This window comes from Marmota flaviventris, chromosome X (genome assembly GCF_047511675.1).
Source record: "Marmota flaviventris isolate mMarFla1 chromosome X, mMarFla1.hap1, whole genome shotgun sequence".
In the NCBI taxonomy this organism is placed as follows: domain Eukaryota; kingdom Metazoa; phylum Chordata; class Mammalia; order Rodentia; family Sciuridae; genus Marmota; species Marmota flaviventris.
Genome location: NC_092518.1, coordinates 4,405,689 through 4,426,417, shown reverse-complemented (window position 1 = coordinate 4,426,417; position 20,729 = coordinate 4,405,689). Strand labels below are relative to the sequence as shown.

At 49.9% G+C, this 20,729-nt stretch overlaps 1 protein-coding gene across 3 annotated transcripts in view; it reads right to left on the bottom strand.

The window, feature by feature from the left end:
* Positions 1-20,729, bottom strand: part of Tbl1x (transducin beta like 1 X-linked) — a 180,130-nt gene that overhangs the window by 115,978 nt on the left and 43,423 nt on the right. Inside the window, exon 1 of one of the 3 annotated variants that reach the window (XM_071606827.1) lies at positions 10,385-10,553. The exons of the other annotated variants lie outside the window; for them this stretch is intronic. The gene's annotated coding sequence lies outside the window, so the exon portion shown is untranslated. Of the gene's footprint in view, positions 1-10,384; positions 10,554-20,729 lie in introns of those variants that run through there. 3 annotated transcript variants of the gene reach the window in all.

The following is a 20,729-nucleotide window of genomic DNA, read 5'->3' as shown; positions in this document are numbered from 1 at the left end:
GGTGGCAAAGTGTGCAGCTTCTGTTGTTCTGTCTGGGAGCAGCACAGATCTGGAGCCAGGAGAGTTGAGAGCAATCCCCTTTAGCGTCATGAGCAGGCATCTTCAGGGACGCCCCTTCCTCACCTGGACATCTTCCTAAAACATGACAACGTGGAGTCCTTCCCGGGCACGCAGGAAACAAGTATACCTGACTGCTTTTGGCATTGAGCTCCACGCATGACTGAAATAGCTTACAGTCTTGTCGATGAATAGACATGTCACCCCAGACGAACACGTGCGAGCCTCATCGTCCCCTCCCCCATATGATGGGATGAAGGACACCCATGTGGCATGACATTGGGAGGAACAGAGACAGAGTACATACACCTCCTGGCCTGCTAAACCATCCGGCAGAAGTCATGACTGTCAGCCATGATTTTAAAAGAACCATCAGGAAAAGATGCAGGAACGATTTCAAACCTGCCCTGCTCACACATCTGGGAACAAAGAACTGCACTTTTTGCACGAACCCTTCACATTTGTTTCCAATAACTCCTGCATTTCCTGCTTCTCAGCCAACACTGATACAATCGGGCTGAGATTTCAGCAGCATCTAGAGGAAACATCTCCAAGACTGATAGAGAAGAACTTCCGCTCTACCCCAGGTACGTGCACGCCCACGAACTGTTTTCAAATCCCAGTGAACTTCAGCGATTCCGGACCTCTGTCAATCACTAGGCCTCTGTATACCCTGATTTTTAAAGAACTTTCATTTTCGGGCATAAATGACCTGGAATGCTTTGCCAGGTGACTGTCAGTGATATGGTACTCACTAAATTTAGAAACGCCCTCTGTCCTGAGGCACTTCCACAGGAAGAGGCTAGATTAAAATAAGATGCTGCAAAAAATAAATAAATAAATAAAATAAGATGCTGCTGCTACTACGTCAGAATTCAAAAGTTGGTGAGACCTGTGACGGCCCCCCCATTGCTGCTCTCTCGTTGAGACACTTGCAATTCCCCACCCAGGGAAAGAAAAGGAGAGGGTCCGGACAGGTGCCTTAGGCTTGCTTTCAAGAACACAACTAAAACAGCAAGAATGATCCATGAGGTAAACTGAGGCACACAGAAGGAAAAGGTAGGGAAACCGAGATGCAGCCAAGACGTGAAGGTACTAGCCAAAGTTCGCCATGGAATACAACTTTAGGTCAGCTGGAAGAGAAACACTAATCTGATTCGGAGTTTCCCCGACATTCACTCAAAGAAATGAGCCAGGCATGCTGGTGCACGCCCGTAGCTCAGGAGGCCGAGGCCAGAGGATCACAAGTTGGAGGCCAGCCCCAGCAACTTAGGGAGACCTTGTCTCAAAAAATAAGAAGGACTAGGGATGTGGCTCAGAGGTTCAATCCCAGGTACCAAAAAAAAAAAAAGGGAAATAAATCAAACTGAGATGCTCATTCCAAGTCATTTAAAAAATAAAGAAGCATGGAGAACATAGCTTGGAGGCTTTTGAGTTTAAAGTTTCTCCCACGGGTACCAGAAAGAGAACCGTGGATAAGACTATTCAATAAACACACAGGAAGTTTCAAGGAGACACTTCTTTAAATAATCCTGGATGCTGGATAAATGTGCGATAGCCAAGTACAGAGAAGAAAATCATATTTATGAGTGGAAACAATATGGCCATCACACACACACCCATCCCAGCAGCCTGGTTCACTGCGTTTTAGAAGCACTTCCGAGTCCCAGCTGGGCTGCGGGTCTCCTGGGGTTGCAGACGCACATTGCAGCATCTCGTAAACACATTTTGGTGCCAGTAATCCACCACCTCTATACTATTATTTTTAACAGTTGCCTAGGAACCAGCACACGGCTAACTCACGCTTTACCAGCTACTCTCACCGTCGCCCTCCCCTCTGCTACCCTGAGCAGTGCCGCCAACAGCAGGAACCATTTCTTAAGTGTCAAAAAAATTTCAGGGACCACCTATGTAAGTACAGCTTTTTTATGTAGTTTAAAAAAATACCCAATGGCAAGAACACATACGAACACAGCTGGGCCCAGTGGCGCATGTCTGTCACCCCAGCGGCTTGGGAGGCCGAGGCAGGAGGATCTCAAGTTCAAAGCCAGCCTCAGCAACAGTGGCGTCCTAAGCAACTCAGTGAGACCCTGTCTGTAAATAAAATACAAAATAGGGCTGGGGATGGGGCCCCCGAGTTCAATCCCTGGTACTCAAAGAAAATACATAGCAACAGTAAATTCAATGCTGCCTTTTAAATAATTTGCATATCTATTCATGACACAAAAGGTCTACTTTCTCACAAGTGCAGGTTGAGAATTTCAGGGAAAAAAGAATCTGAGCTATTTATGATTTGTATCTCAGTAAAACCTTACAAGCAGAGGCATTGTGCTTCTACCCTGTTCCAGTTACTCCAGAGCCCACCTGACCTGTCTCAGCACCCGCCGTTTCCTCTGCCCGACTTCTCCCGTCTCCCTTTAGTGCCTGGTTACACCTCAGGTCTGAATTTAAATTCCACCACCACAGAGAGGTTTCCCCCAACCCCTGCAGGCTCCAGCAGCTCTCCTTTTACCTACTCCTACCCCTTGATGTAGCGGGCCAATTTGTACAGTGGCCCCCAAGGATCACACCTCCTGGTATTCACACCCTTGGGTGTGAACCCAGTGACTTTCTTAATCCCCACCTCTTAGATCTGAACCTAGTGATTTGCTTTTCTCAGAATACAACAAAGTTGGCGTGACACGTACTTTGCCTGCAAACGTACTCTCCACTGCTTTCTTGGCTTTGAGCATTTTGGAGACCATCTCCGTTCCAGCCAACAATTTCCATGCTGGAATGGAGATGGTCTCCAATCCATGACCAGCAGAGAACCGAGGAGCTCAGCCCAGTAGCCTAAGAGCAACTACTTCCTATTCACCACCTCGGAAGGGGACAGGAGGCCACCTGTCCCTCAGCAGAGCTTCAGATGACAGCCCAGCCTCCTTGTGAGAGATGACAGAGCGGAGAACCCAGCCAAGTTGGGATTCTTGACCCACAGGAGCCTTAACACAGATTCAAGATGGCACCCTGGAGGAAGGATGCGTTCCTAGTTGCTCCACAGCTCGAGGTTCAAGCTGTGGAAGTACTGCTTCACAGCAAGCATGATCCCTGCCATTTGGACACCTCATCCAGCCCCCTACCAACTGCCACCATGGACGTCTGGACTGCCCTGATGTGAGAGATGCCCACAGTCCATTGATTTTCCAGTTGGTCAGGGAGATACAACCTACCATGACAGTGCCACCTGACCTGTACAGGGCCCATGAGATAGACTCTCTGGAGAGTTTGATTGCCCCAACCAATGCCCCTCATCAGCCTGAAGCACCCCGAGGGGCCATCACCCCTCTTCCCTAATGGCAGTTAGGGCACTTCTCAGGGGGGCATGACAGCAGATGTATTAGACTGGGTGAAGGGCCCCGGCACAGGGTGGAAATTTCTTCTGCATCCCTGCCAAGGACCTCAAAGCGGAGCCGACCAGTAACTGTACTGGAGGCTGAAGTATGTGCCTGACCCCGAAGCTACTTCCTGAGGTGAGGAGGCCCTGTGGTCAATACCTTGACTGGACTGGGGGCGTGTGAACACCAGGGTCCCTGGTGCGACTGGACTTCATGACCTCCTACTTTCAAACCTCTAAAAGTGACTTTGGAAACCAGAGGCTAATCTCACCACAGAATGACAGACACCAAGAGGTGACCCTCCTTGGGACCCCTCCTCTGTGGGAACTCTACTTTCTATCATTTGAATAAACTCTTGTTACTTTTTTCTAAAAAGCAAGTCACCTTAACATAATAAACATGTGCTTTCTAAGCTGGTACATTCATAACGTAGCAAGAGACAATGAACACACATTTCCCGTGGTTCCCCTTTATAGATACAATTGAATTAACTCGTTTCTTTTTTGGCTTAGAAAATGCACATTTATTCTCTTTTGATGCTGGAAGTAGGAATCCAAAGTCAGTTACTCCACTGATTTAAATTTAGAGCGTAGTTACTGTCGCTCTTTTCCCCTAAGCGATGGTGTCTGATAGTCGACAAGGGTCTGTTTGGTCTCTATCGTCCCTCAAGAGCCTGGCATGTACAGCGCAGTCGGCCAGCATGTGTGGGGACGTCTGAAATCTCAGCAAGCAAGTCTGGCTGATAAGGCACTTGGCACTCCACAGGCTTAGAGAATAGACGCCCCGAGATGGAAACCCTCTTCCCCTCACCCCAATAGGAATTTGCCTTCGTGACCCCCAAACAAGTCAGCTCTACTGAAAAACTGTTTTATCAAACTAGAGAGAACAATCCAGAGGAGGCGGCACGAAGGCACTGGTAAGGTCGTCACGAATGTCTCCTTGCTCGAGAGGACGCTAGCTGCTCCCTATGGTCCTGGGACCACTGTCCATCACGCCACCTTTCTGTTGAAGTGCCCACATGTGGGGGATAAAGATTTCCACCACCTTAAGTTGTTGCCTTGCAGGAAAACTAGGAAGCCAGGGCCCGGTGTAGTGTCCTAGATCAAGAAGCCAGGAGTTCTCCACCACCATGTTCCCAACACGGCCAAGTACAGGAGGATGGCCCTAGGTTGGGACCATGAGGATCAAAGAAAGCTTCCAGTACCACAGTCCTGAACCAGTAACCTCAACCAAGTCCATAAGAGCCACGCTGTGCCTCACCCTTCCTGCTTTAAGGGCCAGCTGGCCCCAGAACCGTCCTCCCTCCATCCCTGGCCGACGGAGCAGCCACGCTCACCACAGGGAAGGGACCTGGGGCCATGGAGTGGGCCTCCCAACCCCATTGGCAATGGGGTATCCCCAGGCACCACCCAAGGGACCATGTCCAAAGCAGACTTGGTCTCCCCTGGATTCTCTTGGTCCCCTGGACTTGCCAGCTGCTTTAATTTTATTCTCAGATGTTCCTGGACTCATTTCTTCCTGCCCACCGGCCACACCACCATGTTCCCTGCACAGATCTCAAGTCCCATCACTGCAACCCCACAGCACGCCTGACGCTGAATCTCTCCACACCACTGCCACGCCCTGCTTGGCCTCTGCAAGATGACACTTTTCCTCTGCATGATTATTTCTCCTGCATCTCCACAAACCCCAGTGACTCTTCCAGCAGCGGAGATCTGAACCTATGTTGTCATTCCAATGTATGATGGATTCCACCGTCACTGGTCCAGAAAGGCCACACAGGCTACACGGCCTGCCTGGATACGTGGTCCCGATGACCAGAGAGTAGGGGACAGGGTGAGTAACATGTCCGGGAATGACACATCATACATGGACCAGCCGCCATCTGTGGAAGGCAAACAGTGTCATACCCTCCCACCACTGAGTTGGCCACAGCCCTTCCCCAGTGACAGGCCGTACGTTAGGTTGCATCACAAGGGGGAATTCGGGTTTCAGGTGGAATTCAGGCTGCTAATCAGTGGATATGAAAACACAAATCACCCTGGATTGCAGGAGTGAGCCAATGTCACCTACAGAGTCCCTTCAACATGGAAGGGAGAGTGTAGGGGGAGCAGCGCTGGCTCAAATCTTGCTCCAAGTTGCCTGTGGCACACACACCACATCAGGTCGTCCACTCTGGGTCCTCTTGCTCCTTCCAACCTGAAAACCTCCCCTTCACTCCTAAAGCCACACCCCAGCCTACACCTTCAAAATCAAAGAGTCTCGTGGCCAGGGCTTTGGAAGCACTACAGAGGAGGGCCCCTCAGTGAGCTCATGGGGGGCCTACTGAGAAAAAGTAACAGGTGTCAGGACGAGTCCTCCTTCAAACAGCTCCCACACAACACTGTCACCCGACCCAGCAGTTCCACTCCAAGGAACACACACCCAGAGAAATGACAGTGTGCAAAGCCATCGCAGCTTTCCTCATGATAGCAAGAAAGGAGTCCACGGTCACCGGCTGAACAGCGGCTGAGCCACTTTCACAGCAAGGGACTAGGGCCCAACAAGCACAGCCAAGCTGAGCAGAGGCAAAGCCACCAACATGGATTAACCTCAAACCCCGATGCTCAAAGCTCAGTGTAAGGGGCCAGACACAAGAAAACGCATCGCGGGGGGCCCCCACGTGACATCTTCCAAATACACAAGATCCAGGAGACACAAAATGAGTTAGTGGCTGCCAGAAGACCAGGGGAGGGAGGGCCTGCAGGACCATCCCTGGGGTGACAAGAATGTCCTAAAAAATCACAGTACGTCAATGCCTAGCCAAGTCCATAAATGGACTAAAAGTCACTGAACCGTGCATCTGTAAAAGGAGAACTCTAAGATGTAAATTAGAGCTCAATAAGGTTGTTTTAAAAAAAAAAGTTGTGAGCTCTTTGAGGCCGAGATGATAGGTGCACAAATGTTCAACAGAACAGAGACCACGTTTTATTGTTCAGTCAAAGCACCGGGGACTACTTCCAAATTCCCGAAAAGCAAAAGCTCTTCATCCGCTGCAGAATGTAAGGGGCTTTTAAATATGTGCATTTCCTCTACTGTCAAAAGCACAAAAGCGTAATTTAAGTTGGTAAGAACCACACAGAATGGCTTTCTAATTCAAATGACACCAACAATAAGTTTTGTTGAATCAAGTCATATTTGTACCTAACGTGGTTTTCAGCTGATGAAAAGTGAAATGCATAAAATGTGTTTTATTGGAGTCACAACAGGATCCCGAAGATGAAACCACTAGAATATCTGCTTATAAGCAGCTAAGAATTCTAAATACCCCAAGACCCAGTTTCCCAAGTGCATTTCAAATTCAATTTAAGTGGATTAAGAAATTCAATTTTCTGTCAACACATGACAAAACATGAGGAACAATGGTCAAACATTTAACATACATACACATGTATACACACGACCTTAAACTACCCAGCTGTACCACTTTGTCCACATCACCAGGACCAGCACTGCTAAAAAGATGCATGTAAACACACACCTTGATTTCAACTAATTTCTATGAATAGATTATGATGGCTCAGTCCAAAATAGAATAAACTTGGAATTTGGTAGGCCTATTCTTCAGAAGATGATCAAACATGGTTGCTTATGCCTGCAGCATTAAACACACGGATGGAATCAGATCCATGAGAATGACCACACAGGGGGATAAATCTCAGAGCGAGGCTGCCATTCCCTGTGGCAAGAAAGGAAGCTGGAGAAGCAGCCGGCAAAGTCCAAGGCTCTGACCTGCTGCTGCACCCCTCCTCCCACAGCACTGATGGTGATTAACATCCGGCCTGGGCTCACACTGTGTCAGTCTCCTACGGCGGCTGTAACAAGGACCTCCTCAAGTTTAGGTACCTCACATCCATAATCCTACAGTCCTTATATTCTGGGCTGTTGGGAGCTTAGGAAAGTTCGCACCACGAACTCACTGTCCTTCTCTTAAACTTCATATCCAAGGCAAAATGTGCAGACAAGTCCTCTCTGCAAACACTTGGGGGACACTAATGTCCCCAAAACAACGTTCCCTGCGCCAATGCACTGCCTACCTCACGTGTGCAGAACGGGCGTCTATGCTGACGTGTGTACACATGGGCATGTGCCCTACATATTACTTTAAATATGAAGCTCCATAAGGTGAGACTCTAGTAGAGTTTGGACCTGGAATGTTCCCCAAAGGCCTATGTGCTGAGGGCTTGGTTCCCAGGGAGCTGCACTTGGAACTGCTGAGAGGCGGGGCCTAGCGGGAGGAAGCTAGGTCACAGGGGTGGGGGCCGAGCCCTTGAAGTGGTGTTGGGGCCAGACCCCTCGTCTCCCTGCCTCCAGGATGCCATGAGGTGAGAGCTCCCTGTGCCTCGGTGCCCACCCCAAGGCCCTGCCTTGCCGGAGGCCCCAAAGCAGCAGCAGAAGCCTCCGAGAGGACAAATAAACCTCTTCTCTTCAAGGGGATCATCTCGGGTATTTCGGTCCAAGTGATGGAGAGTTGATTGACACTTGCCCCAGGACATCCTCTGACCTAGAATTTCTGGTGCCAGGCATAACCCGAGGCCAAGTCATCCTTTGTGGCAAAGGTTGTTCTGTGCACTGAAGGGTGTCCAGCAGCAGCCTGGACCTTTGTCTACTAGACACAGCCATCACCTGCATTCTGACACGTGAAGTATCTCCAAACACTGCCCACTGCCCGGGGCAGCTGAACGTGAGCAGTATAAGGCCAGTTTATTTCAGTCATGTCCACCCTGGCACTGGAATGGTCCACCTCCCCAGATTGTGATGAATCCCATTTTTAAGTATCTTCCTTGGAAGATACTTAAAAATGCAAGTCTAGCCAGGCATGGTGGCACACGCCTGAATCCCAACAGGTTGGGAGGCTGGGGCAGGAGGATTGCAAATTCAAAGCCAGCCTCAGCAAAAGCAAGGCCCTAAGCAACTCAGTGAGGCCCCGCCTCTAAATACAAAGTAGGGCTGGGGACGTGGCTCAGTGATTGACTGTCCCTGAATTAAATCCCCAGTACCCCCAAAACAAAACAAAAAAATGCAACGGTCTCCCATCACACCTGTGTGTTTCTACATTGTACTGAAATGACCAAGATGTAACCCCGTACACCAAGGGAGATTTGCAGACGTCATTTTTTACATGCAAAAAGAAAAAACTCACTCTTTTACCAAGAGGATCTGAAGAGTCTAGCCGATGTGGAAATCGCTTTCTGTCACTAGCTTTTCAACCCAAGGCAGCAATCAGGGAGAGAACAGGGAGACGGACCTGCCCGTCTTTTCCTTGGACAGCTGAGATTCTTTGTAGGTTCCATAAATATTCCTTCTGAATGGCCGATTGTTTTCTTTTAGCTTGTGGACAGAGAATCAAACAGACTGCTGAAGACAGGGTCCGCATCAAAGCTCTCGTTTTATCCTACTAACTACGACTCCAAGAGGGATTCTCACCCTTTGGTGGACTCTCCCCAACCCCCACCCAACCTGGATGGTGGCTCAGAGCCGGGCTGCAGAATCGCACGAGGCTATTTCTGGGATGCCATGCGCAAAGCAACTTCTGAAAACGGCTCAGTTCAGAAGTACAGGGGCTCTCGGAAATCAAACGGGTGTTCCCGGTGGGCACAAAGCATACCCTCACCTAGTGGCCCTGGTGTCTCAGACGCCCTTTGATCTGGGGCCACCCTCCCTGGCACCCCACCACCTCCGGCCTTCCTCTCTGGTTCAAGGGCGACTATTATGAAGAGGTCCTGCAGGCTGCCTTTAGGACCTGCACAGAGGGGAACGGGTACTCAACACCGCTCCTTTTCCCCATGTCTGAAAGCGAATGAACCGCTCCCAAGTCCAGATGTGAACTGTTCAAGCCATGTGGGATCCCCATCCCTTGACCCCACTGCATGTCGAGCGGAGGCACCAAAAACATCCCATACAGCAAGAACAAGGTCAACACACTTGTGCAGAGAGGACAGAGAAGAACTTCCCCAGATTTCTACTGACAGCATTCAAAGCACTCCAAGTTGAATTGCCCACCATTTTCGTCTGTCATGACAGTCTTCCCCCATTATTAAAAAGTATCAAAAGTATTCTTCCCTTGAAGCCCACCTAAAAGCAGGTAGGGGACCCAGTTTGGCCTGGCAGCTCTGACTGCAGATCCCCGTGCGGGGGTGCACAGGCGGGAGGACCCACCCCCAGAAGACATCAATGGGTTAATCCACTGATGGTGAACGGATTATTGGGAGGTAATCGGAGGAAGCAGGCAGGTCACTGGGGTGCACCCTTTTCCCAAGTGACCTGCCTGCCACACCCCCCCCCCCTTTTCATACCCTTCCGCCATGTTATTCTGCCTCACCTTGGCCCTAGAGCTAGGGAGCCACCCAACTGTGAACTGAACCTCTGAAATCATCAGCCCAAGTAAATCTTTCCTCCTCCAAGTTGTTTTTCTCTGGTACACACGTTTAGAATTGCCAACAGACCTCTGAGGGAGCTTTAAAAAACAGTTAAACAATGCAAAAAGAACACAGAAAAGCAAAAAAGGAATGAAGAGGAAGTGAAGAGATGAATGCAAGTGGGGTAGGAGGAGGGATAAAGACAGATAGGCCACCTCACGACACCTGTTACTACTGTGTGGGGACTTTGGGATTACAGAAACTGTTTTTTAGATATACTCCAAACTGCACCTAATTCAGGAAAGAAAACACGTACATCTTAAAACCCTGTATGAAAACAATTTGATCTATATGTCTATCAGATCGACAGCACAGACCTCAGAATAAAAACGAAAGCGAGTACCTCTGGACATCAACTGTACACCCTCACTAATGCAGTCATTTCCAAGACAAGTTATTTTGCGTGTATTATGGGAGAGAACAATGTGTCACTACACTGTTGCTCCAAGAAGTTCCTACTGCTGAAGAGATGCTGGATGGAAAAGAGGAAGGTACCTGAAGACCTTTGGAGCTACTGGACATGAAGTCACACCACTAAACAACTCCGTCTCCCAGGTCTCTCCTCCGCATGATCCTGGAGGCAATGCCACCTCAACATCAATGAGCACACCCAGATTCCAGTTTCTGGCTTCTAAACATCACCCTCTGGGGCTCTTCAGACAGAGTGGATCCCAGGTGAGGCGCAGGGAATTCACACTGGACACCTGGAACGTCCTCCTGTCCCAGAGAGGAAACACATGCTTAAAGGAACTTGGACGAACATGAGGAAAGAATTCAGGACCCAACCTGAAAGGGCTGGATAAATTTAACACAATGAATTCATGTAAAGGAAAAGGCGTGGGGGTGCACACCTGTAATCCCAGCTACTCAGGAGGCTGAAGCAGGAGGATCCCAAGTTTGAGGCCAGCCTTAGCAACTTTCAGAGGCCCTAAGCAATGTAGTGAGACCCTGTCTTAAAAAAAAAAAAAAAAAAAATTCAATAAAAGGGTTGGGGATATAGCTCATTGGTAAAGTGCCACTAGGTTCAACCCCCCAGTATCCTCACCCCTGCCCGCCCCCCCCCCCCCGGCAAAAAAAATTTGACAGTGATAGATTGCAACATTTTGTTTTAAAAAATGGCTTTTCCAAAAAAGGAAAACCAAGTTCTTTTAAAAATTACCCACTAATAAATGCAAAATGGGTAGAAGAATTAGAAACATCACTGTGTGACCAAAGCTCTTGTGCTTTAGGAGTCGGCTGGCTGGTTAAGCACTTCTGGAGTCATGGGCCACCTGGTCTCTGTTAAAATGCCCCAACTGCCACCGAGGCATGATGGCGGCCCTGGACTAGCCCTCAGTGGACGGGCAGACGTGGCGAGATTCAGCATGAGGTGGCAAGATAATTGACGGATGCCAAAGCCACGGAATGCAAAGAGGAACAAGATGTTCACACAGCTCAAAGCACCCTTCCACGGAGCAGCCCTCATCACGGACAACAGGACTTCCCAGAGGACGCCATCCCATAGACCCGCCCGCCTTCATCGAGAGATCAATAGAAACTCCTGAGCGACCCAAGAGGAATCGCCATCCACGTGTGGTCCACCTCAGGACGGATGCAAAAATCAGCACACCAGGGTCGAGAGCTAGAGGACTTCTCTAGAGCCTAGGAGACCAAGACGACCTCAAACACGGCTCATGATCTAAGATTAGAACCCGGATCCAAGTGGGGACAATCTACATTTGGCTGCTGGTTCAACTCAATGACAAATGAGCGAGCAACTGAATCAGCTCGATTGATCTTCCTGCGAGGTACACATGGAGGGTTACCCACACACCAGGGGCATGCAAGACCGCACGGCAAGGGTTGCTTTCCTTCAGCCCTCCCTCGGTCTGCTGTCAATCAACCACATGGGCTCAGATGTCCCCCCCAGTATGCAAATCAGCAAGAGAAAACTCAAGAGGAAGGGGACAGAAAAACACCTCTTTTGAGTTCGACGTTACCCACCACTCTTGAAAGTGGGACACACAGGGCTTAAATAAGGTCTTGGTGGCCGACTCCTGGCGAGCCAATGTCCCATTCCTTCCTCTCATAACAGACACTCACGTGCACATCCAGAGTCAAAGTCAAGCCCAGGGATGCCATGAAGGTGACTAGCTGGCTTGTTCTGCCAGAGTCTCAAGACAATTGGGATTCATCTCATGTCATTGCTGACTGCACCCCTCGCCACTCTGGGGAAGGCCATAGGCTCACTCTGAGATGCACTCACCCACTGGCCAAGAGGGATAACACCTGTCCTGCTGGTGTCGAGACAGGGACGCTCACAGAGCAGGAGGAAGGCATTTGCAAACATTTGGTCTGACAGTGGCTCCCGCCAGGAGGCTCCTTCCCTTCTGCAGTGGCGGGGACTGAACATCAGGGCTTCCACCAATGCTGGAGTAGGGACTGTCAGTAAGCAGCAGCTTCCAAGGACTCCCCCTCATGAAATCCTCGAGACTCAGGGCCCTTCTAAGCAACAACTATTTGTTAAGGAAAAACCCCGTCACCATTCCAGCACAGTCTAACACAAGCCTCAACCGGCCAATATTTATCAGGTTTCCACCACCCAGGGCAATCTCCAACAGCATCCCAGTTCTTCCAACAGATTCCCTTTCCTTTTCTGCCTTACCAAGAGCTGAGGACAGACAGAATGCACCCTGGTACAGACCTCTAGCATCTAAGCAAAGCATCCACAAGCTCTTGATGACAGCAAGTGTACAAGTCAAACTGGACACAGCCATCAGTTATAACCTATCTCCTGCAGCCCCAAGTCGCATGCTCCAACAGAAGAGGTTCCTTCTGGGTGAGTAGGCTGTATCTACACGGTCCCAAGTCTCCCCTCCTACAGTCGTGCTCTTGGAGGCTGCACTGCTACAGAAATGACGTCTAGGAGCACTTTGAAGACAAATGACCCCCACATCAGGCCAGGAGGGGGACGTGCCAGACAGCATACGGTGACACAACTGCACAAGGGTGGGAAGAGAAACCCGGGCGGAGATGGTGAGCACCAGACATCAGTCCAAGGAAAATGCTCGTTTGGAATTCTGATCAAGTGACCTACCAACTTTCATCCTTAACCAAATAAAACCGCAATTTCCCAAAATCTAACAGGATGAACATTCACACACAGTGACCAGGAACAAGTCGGGACCACCAGTGTAACACCAATGACCAAACCAGGCTGGTGGGGACCTTAAACTACCAGTTCATGCACTTAAACATCAGGATTTTCAATAAACATCAATAGAGACCAAGTTACTCAGGCTGGCCTCAAACTCGCAATCCTCCTGTCTCGGCCTCCCGAGTAGCTGGGACCCCAGGGGTGCACCATTGCCGCCGGGCAGGAGCCCAAGGTCCTCACTTTCCCACCTAAGCCTCTCAACATGTATCGAATTACAAACCCCCCCCCCCCCCCCCGCCAGCACATTTTGTGATCATTTGTTTCTGCAGTATTGAATTAGTAGAGTTGATTATAATTAGATTCCAAACAGCATTTGTACTTTTGTTTTGGTGGGTTACGTTTCTGTCGTGTTTGATTCTCAGACTCCTCCTTTCCCCTGGTGACCGAAATTCTCCCTTTAGTTGTTTATTACGTAACACGCCTTGGACAAAAAGTACATTCTGCTTTTAATTTTCCAATTAGAAACGAGACAGTTAGAAACAGAGAAATTAACGCTGCGTTCTTACTTGATTACATGGACAGAAAACGCATTTCACACCCTTTAAAAGACAATAAGAGGGGGATTCATAAACAATGCAGGATGTTGGAACAACTCACACTAAGATTCCCTGCTAAATCAGAGGGTTTTCCAAAGAACACCCAAAGCATTAGTGAGTACATAAGTATCTTATTTAAAAATATGGGAAAATATCCTGACTAAACCACTGAATTTAGACGTGTCTGTGATAAAAGACTTAAGCCTTTTGTCAAGTGTGAACATAAAACATTTTGCTATCCCCAAACTGGCACACATTTGAAGGGAAGATCAACTACCGCCTGGGGTGTGCGTCTCTTCCTCTGCTGCTCCAGCCTTCTGCAAAGAAGCCTGAAGTTTTCCGTTTAACTTCGCCTTGTAAAATGGCCAACTTTACAAACAGGAAAGAAAGCAGGGGGGAGGGGGGCAGTCCATCTCCAACCAAGGAGCCCCAGTGAGAGGCAGGCCCTTCTAGGATAGTTTCTCCTGGGCTCACCTGCAGCCATCTTGGTCTTTCCAGGACAAAAAGCAAAGTCCAACACAGTCGAAGGCATGGGAAAGCCCAGGCTGCCTGTCTGGCTCTGACTGTAACAACCTGGGCTCCTACACACCGCCTTCCATGCAGCTAGCATACAGTTTCTGTGAACTTGCACACCACTGCTGCTGCTTTGTCTTGGTAGCCCACCCAATATATTAGACCTTTAGGACATGAATCCTGGCTGGCAAACAGTAAGTGCTCAATAAGTGTTACCAATGGGAATGAGGTACTGAAGATTAATTACTGTTACCTCCAGCGAGGGGGAGGAAAGTTCCCCTGACCTCATCTTAAACTATCTTCCTTATTGTGACAAACTCTTCCTACACTGTAACTAAGTACCACCTGTTGTGTACACAGGTCATTCTGTGTACGTTCTGGGTGTCATCTAGATATTCTGCTTCATCTGCCACTAAGGATGTCTTCTAAGGCCCTCTCCAGAGCCAAATGTCCCCTGGCACATTTCTGAGCCCTCTGGGTCATTCTGCCTCCAAGCCTCAGCCTATGATCTACGAGGATAGTGTGCAATTGATGAGGCATGACTTTCCTGGGATTGGACAGGAGAGTTGGGTGGGAAGATTCAATAATCTGGTCTTCCCCCGTTCAACTGAAGGCGATTTGAGCCAACTTTTAGAAAATAAGTAGAACTTAGCAAGAGGAGAAAAGGTGAGTAGGGACCATCACAGAGTACCCCAAACCTTATAACGGACACTAATCTTTCCAAGTTAGTATGCCAAGCACCAAGATCTCCAACTACGCCATCTCTTAAGAGCCCAGTGAACAACTATACCAAGTGGACAAGGTCGACTCCATTCTGATTCCAAAAACCAAGGCAGAAAGAGGGGAGCCTGCCCAGCTGCCACACCTATTCCAGGTGGAGGCGCAATCCACCCCGACCCTCGTCACTCCCAGACCAATGCAACGCCTGGCCTGCCCATGACCTTCACATGAAGGTCACAAGAAAGTCTCTACACAGAACCAAGCAGATAACGTACCCAGATGTCCCTTGTCACCCCAGTGCATTATCTACCACATCCCTCATCTCGGCCACCAGAACATTCGCACAGGAGGCAGAAATCCAAATTGTCATCCCGTCTGTCCCCCTAGCTCTCCACCTCCACCTGCCACTTCTCAGCCCTCTCTTTGCCGAGTAGCATGATCTCGGCAGCTTTGCCGGCGGGGATGACCACTCCTCCATCTGTTCCTTATCCCCTGCCCAGGGCTGGGGCAGCCGGCCAGCTTCTCCCCAGAAGGTGCTATGCCCTTTGCCACACGTCACGGCACCTCTCCCCAGCTGCCTTCACCCACCAAAGGCCGGACACACAGCCTCTGGAGCACGTCAGATGGACATGCTGGGGCTCTGGACACGTGACACCCTGCAAACAATGAAAAATAAGAACGTCACCCAGGAAACTGAGATGGCTGGCGCTTCCTGTCCCCTCCCTGCTTCACTCCAAGGAAAGCAGCAAGCGGGAGACTGCTTTCCAGGGAGCAAGCACAAGAGGGGCCAGGCGGCTCGCAAAGAGGCCACCAGAGACGAGGTAGCTCAAGTACCTTCCCTCCAGCCTTCAGCAGAAGGCGGCCGGCTGGTTGGGCAGCCTTGACATCCAAGGACCATCACAGGCATGTGACAAGCACTGGGGCATAAAGGAGTCCCTGTAACCAAGTCCACCTTTGGTAAAGTGACATCCAGAGTCAGCACTGGGAGGGTCTGTGTAAGCACAGGCCAGTGACCCAAGGCAAATGTGACCAGTGGTTCCTTAAGTTAGCAACAAACCAGGCTGAAATCATTCAAGGGGGGGAAAAAAAAGGGGGGGGCTGGGGTCATGGCTCAGCGGTAGAGCGCTCGTCTAGCACATGCGAGGCCCTGGGTTCAATCCTCAGCACCACATGAAAATAATAAAGGCATTGTGTGTCCAACTACACCTAAAAAAAAAATGTTAAAGGTGGGAGAGGGGAAAACCTGAGCCTCTGGGTGGGGTGGAGGTGGGGGGGCCAAAGCAGATGCAATCTCATTTCCAGGCCCCATAATGGCCATTTAAAACTTCCTAACTGAACCTCTAAGCAGAGGTGAGAGTTCACGCACTGCTAGAGGCCGCACCCGCCATGGGACGCAGTGGCCAAAATCCTGGTCTCAGAAGCGTCCACCCACTCCAAAAGGCCCTACTTGGATCAACTGGCTCCAGAAGCCTTCGCCTCCGAAATCCTCCTTCGGAAGCCCACCTCTACCTCGAGAGGTCTCTGTCAGACCACCATGGTTCACACCCATGCCCCTGCTCCGGCCCACGGAGCTCAGCACTGCTTGCCGTCCTAGCAGCCATGGACCAGCTCAGCAGGCTGGTACTCGGAGCTGCACAGGCTCTGTGAACTAACTTGCACTCGTCATGAGGGATCGGCCCCCCACATCCACAGCAGCAGCATTCGCTCCTGACAGCCAAGAGGTGTCCATAAAGTTGGGTCCCCGGGGGGAAGTTGGGTAGGTGAACGAAATGTGCTCTCTATCAACACACAGTACAAATGCTGTCAGATTCCACTTGGATGAGATCTCCATAAGAGTCTAGATCACAGAGATAGGAAGGAGAATGGTAGAGGTCAGGGGCTGGGGACTGGAACATAGAGTTAATGCTTCATGGAGCCCTTCGATAGGGATCGCCGAGAGGGATGGTGGCAGTGGATACTGGGTTATGAACGTACTTTACACCAAACAATACTGTTAGAAATGTTAGGTGGGGACTAGAGGGTGGCTTGGTGGTGGAGCCAAGCCTAACATGCACCAAGCCCCAGGCAAGGGAGGAGGAAACTGTGAACACGGCAAATTCAATGGTACTCGTATTTGGCCACAAGGTAACAAAAAGAACAGCCTACCTGTAATAGCCGATTCTCCCATATGCCCAAACAAGAATACCAAGGCACTGTCACCCCTAACACGCAGACTATTTAAGATTGCAGATGTCTCGAAGGTAAGGACCAAGACCCCTTAGCCTCCCCACAGCATCCCCTGAACGCCCCCACCCACCCTGTGCTTTGCTCAAAATAAGCACTCAGGACAGCGGTCCAAGGGCACCACGTTGCCAGTGACTGCCGATGATCAGAGACTGCCCTTCAGTAACTGCTTCAAGACTGAAAAAGAAAGATCAGTGACGTAGAGCCTCAAAACCCTTCTAAGAACAGTCAAAATAGGAGGAACCCTTTGGTCAAAAGACTTTATATCTGCATGTCTTGTCCTGCCACCAGAAGAGAAATTAAAGCCTCTGCCTTGATCCAGAAGAGGAAAACGTCATCCCAGTTTGTGAAAATTCAGTTAGCAGTCTTTGACCTCCGTCATTTCCCTCCAGCAGGCCTGGTCCCTTTCTGGTGAGGGTTAGACGCAAGCATGACAATGGCCTGCGGCAGCCCATTTCAAGGGTTTCCTGTGTCTCAGTCTTATTAGAAATAGCTCCGCTTCGATTTTATGGCTAAGGAGGCTGAATGCTCCCTGGCAATTATCACCTGTGCACAGAACTCATTTCACACCGATATTGCGTGATAAAAGTGCCCAATTCCCATGCTTGGCCAAACAAGAATTCTCCAATACACTTAAATTTGCTGGTTTATGTGATAGTCCTATAATGATTACTGAAATACAGTAGTTCTTAAGGTACTTAAAACAATGGATTTGTACTTGCATTACCACAGAATAGAAGACCACCTGTTGCTACTGGCTTCAAGAGGTCACAGTATATTTAAAAAAACAGTAACTATGTCATCTTGGGAGGATCCACCTGCTAAAGCTAGCGAGAGTCAGTTTGGGCTGAGCAATTTCAAACCATTCTAATATAAAGAGTGAATCCTTAGGAAATGGCCAGGGGAATACATCACATGCCCTTAACTCATCCACCCCACACCCCCTAGTTTCACCAAGCTTCATCAAAACTCTTGTTCATTTCTTAAATATGACCTGTACTATGGCACTTGCATCCAGATAAGCCCATACATTCCACGAAAAGATAAATTCCCTCTGCCTTCTTTCCACAGCCATCCAGGAGGAGAGGCAGCAGAGGTACTAAGCTTTAAACACCAGGATGTTTATATGCAAACAAGTCCAGTACAAAGCACGCCCCCCCGCCTTTAAGAATTCTGACAAGCAATCAAAGCTAGGGTCTGTCCCTTGGGCATAATTAAAGAGTGCACGAGTGTTTTCACAAAACCAGAAATAGTTCCCGGGTAGAGCGGATCATCACGTCTTTGTGGGTTTGTGTGGTCTCCCACACCCGGGTGTGTGTTTATTCACGCAGAAGGCCATAATTATCAGGTGTGCAGGGTTAGAGCAGGAGGTGGAATCAAGACTTCTTTCCAGTTAGAATTTCTGCAGGCAAAGATGCCAGTTACACACACCCCCTTCACCCCCACTTCCTTCCCTCTGGAAGCAGAGCTAGCTACATCTGTGCAGGATGGCTTCCTTTCCCAAGGGAGGAGTGGAAGGTTCTTTTCCATCTCCTGAAACAGCACGGCTCACACATGCACAGCTCACAGAACATGGCCATTTGCATTGGGTACCCGCCCCCCACCTTCAAGGTTCCTTCAAGGCAACCAGGGATTTCCAGCTTTCCTTGGAGGAAGGGAAGAATTGAAGTGGGATGGTTTCTGGTAGCCTGGGTTTACAGAAAGACCAAACTGAGAAGATGGAAGCCCACGTGTCTGGCCTTTTAAGAGGGGAGCAGTGGAAATACCTGGCGCCCACTTTACCCTGAAGCAGCTTTTGAAAAGACTCTGCTTGCAGGAGGCAGACAGCAGGAGCAAGGTGGCCAAGGGATGGGGGAGGAGGCAACAGGGAGGGCAGCTCAGTGGAGTTTCAGTCCTGCAGGATGAGGACGTTCTAGAAGTCTGCTGGACAACAATGCACACAGTTCATCATGCTGGACACTTGGACACGTGTGCAGAGGGCAGAGTGTATCAGTGATTTTTAACATGATTTTTACAAAAAACTGCTCCAAGAAAGTGCTGTTAAGGAAAATACACGAGACATTAAAAATAGCTGCCTCTGCCCCAATGCTGTATCTACTGAAGGGAAAATGAAGACAAGGAAAAGACCCAACCCTGTGTGCCCATTTTATAAAATATCGGGCTGGAGACAGAGGTGTAAACTCAGTGGCAGAGCTGGCACTTAGCAGGCAGGAGGCCCTGGGGTCACTCCCAAGCACCCCCAGCAAGTAAGCCACACAGAATATGATCTGGCTCTGAAGCCATCTTATTCTATCCATGGAAAGTACAGAAAGGCAGGACTCCACGATGATACCACGTGGACGAGTAACAGGTGCACGTTGCTAAGATAAATACATGATTAAAAAATTCAGATTACAGGAGCATCAAACAAGCCGAATTTCCATGAGGCTGATTCTCGTAATCCTTACTGAAGTCAAGGTGAAAGGGACAAAAAGGGCCATCTCCCATTTGTCGCCCCCACATCTTTCTGGAGAGTCCTAGAGGGACGGATGGCCAAGCAGGGCCACATGAACATGCAGCACCCCTACGGCCAGCCAGCAGCCCCTCCTCACCTGCCTGTCCCTGAGCTGCCAGGCCCAGCAAACCACCCCGCTCCTCAGTGTCCCAAGGAAGCCAAAAAGCGCTTGGAAGGAGCCTTTTCTCAGCACCCGACAAAGGGAAGCGGGCCTTCCTCCCGCTGGGGGAGTCACCCAGGCGGAAACCGCGGCTTCCCAAGGAGGAAGTTTTCCAATCACCTCCCTACCAGCGGGAGATCCGGCAGTCCTGCGGAACAGAACCTTATCAGGACACAGCCAAGAACTAGCAGAAGTGTTCAAGAACTGACTGTGGCCTTAGAGAGGAAGCCACTCCCTCCCTCCCTCCCTACACCAAGGTGGCACGGCGTGGTGGCTGTCCCAAGTGGGAGCATTAGGATGAGTGCATCAGGATCCTCCATATCCAACTCCCCGCTTTTGACCTTGCTCCCTCCCGCGTGGCTGTGTTATTCTTTAGAACAGCGTCCTTTGAGGTTTACGACACTCATTGACGTTTGTAACAGCCTTATGTAACCTGCCAGGAAGTCCACCTCTTCCCACTCTTCAGGGATGGGTTTCTGCGTTTTGCGGGGGCAGGGGGTATATTCTCAGAGTTGTATGCCCACTCGTTCCAAAACATTTTCCAAAGAAACCCGGGCCCTCGGCAGTCAGTCCACAATCCCCAGTCCCAGCAACTGCTCATCTAGTCTGTCTCCGGGGATTCGCCTGTTGGGACCTCTCCTTTGTGACCAATTAAACTGCCTCCCCACAAAACCGAAGTCCGAAGCCTAGGACCTCAGGGGGTGGGTGATTGTGTGTGCAGATTGGTCTTCAGAGGTGCGATGAGGTCCCCAGGTGGCCTTACCCCACAGGACTGGGGTCCTTGTAAGCAAGTGAGATAACAGAGGGACAACCCCGTGAAGGAAGAAGACAGCATCTGCAAGCCCGGGCCCACACCTCCACCCCGGAGCTGCAGCCTCCACCACTGGGAGATGATAATTCAGTTGCTGAAGACCCCCCAGCTTTGGTGCTTTGTTATCACAGCTGTGCTGAGACTCATACACGCTCCATCACGCCGTCTGCTAGGCTCCAGTGGAGGT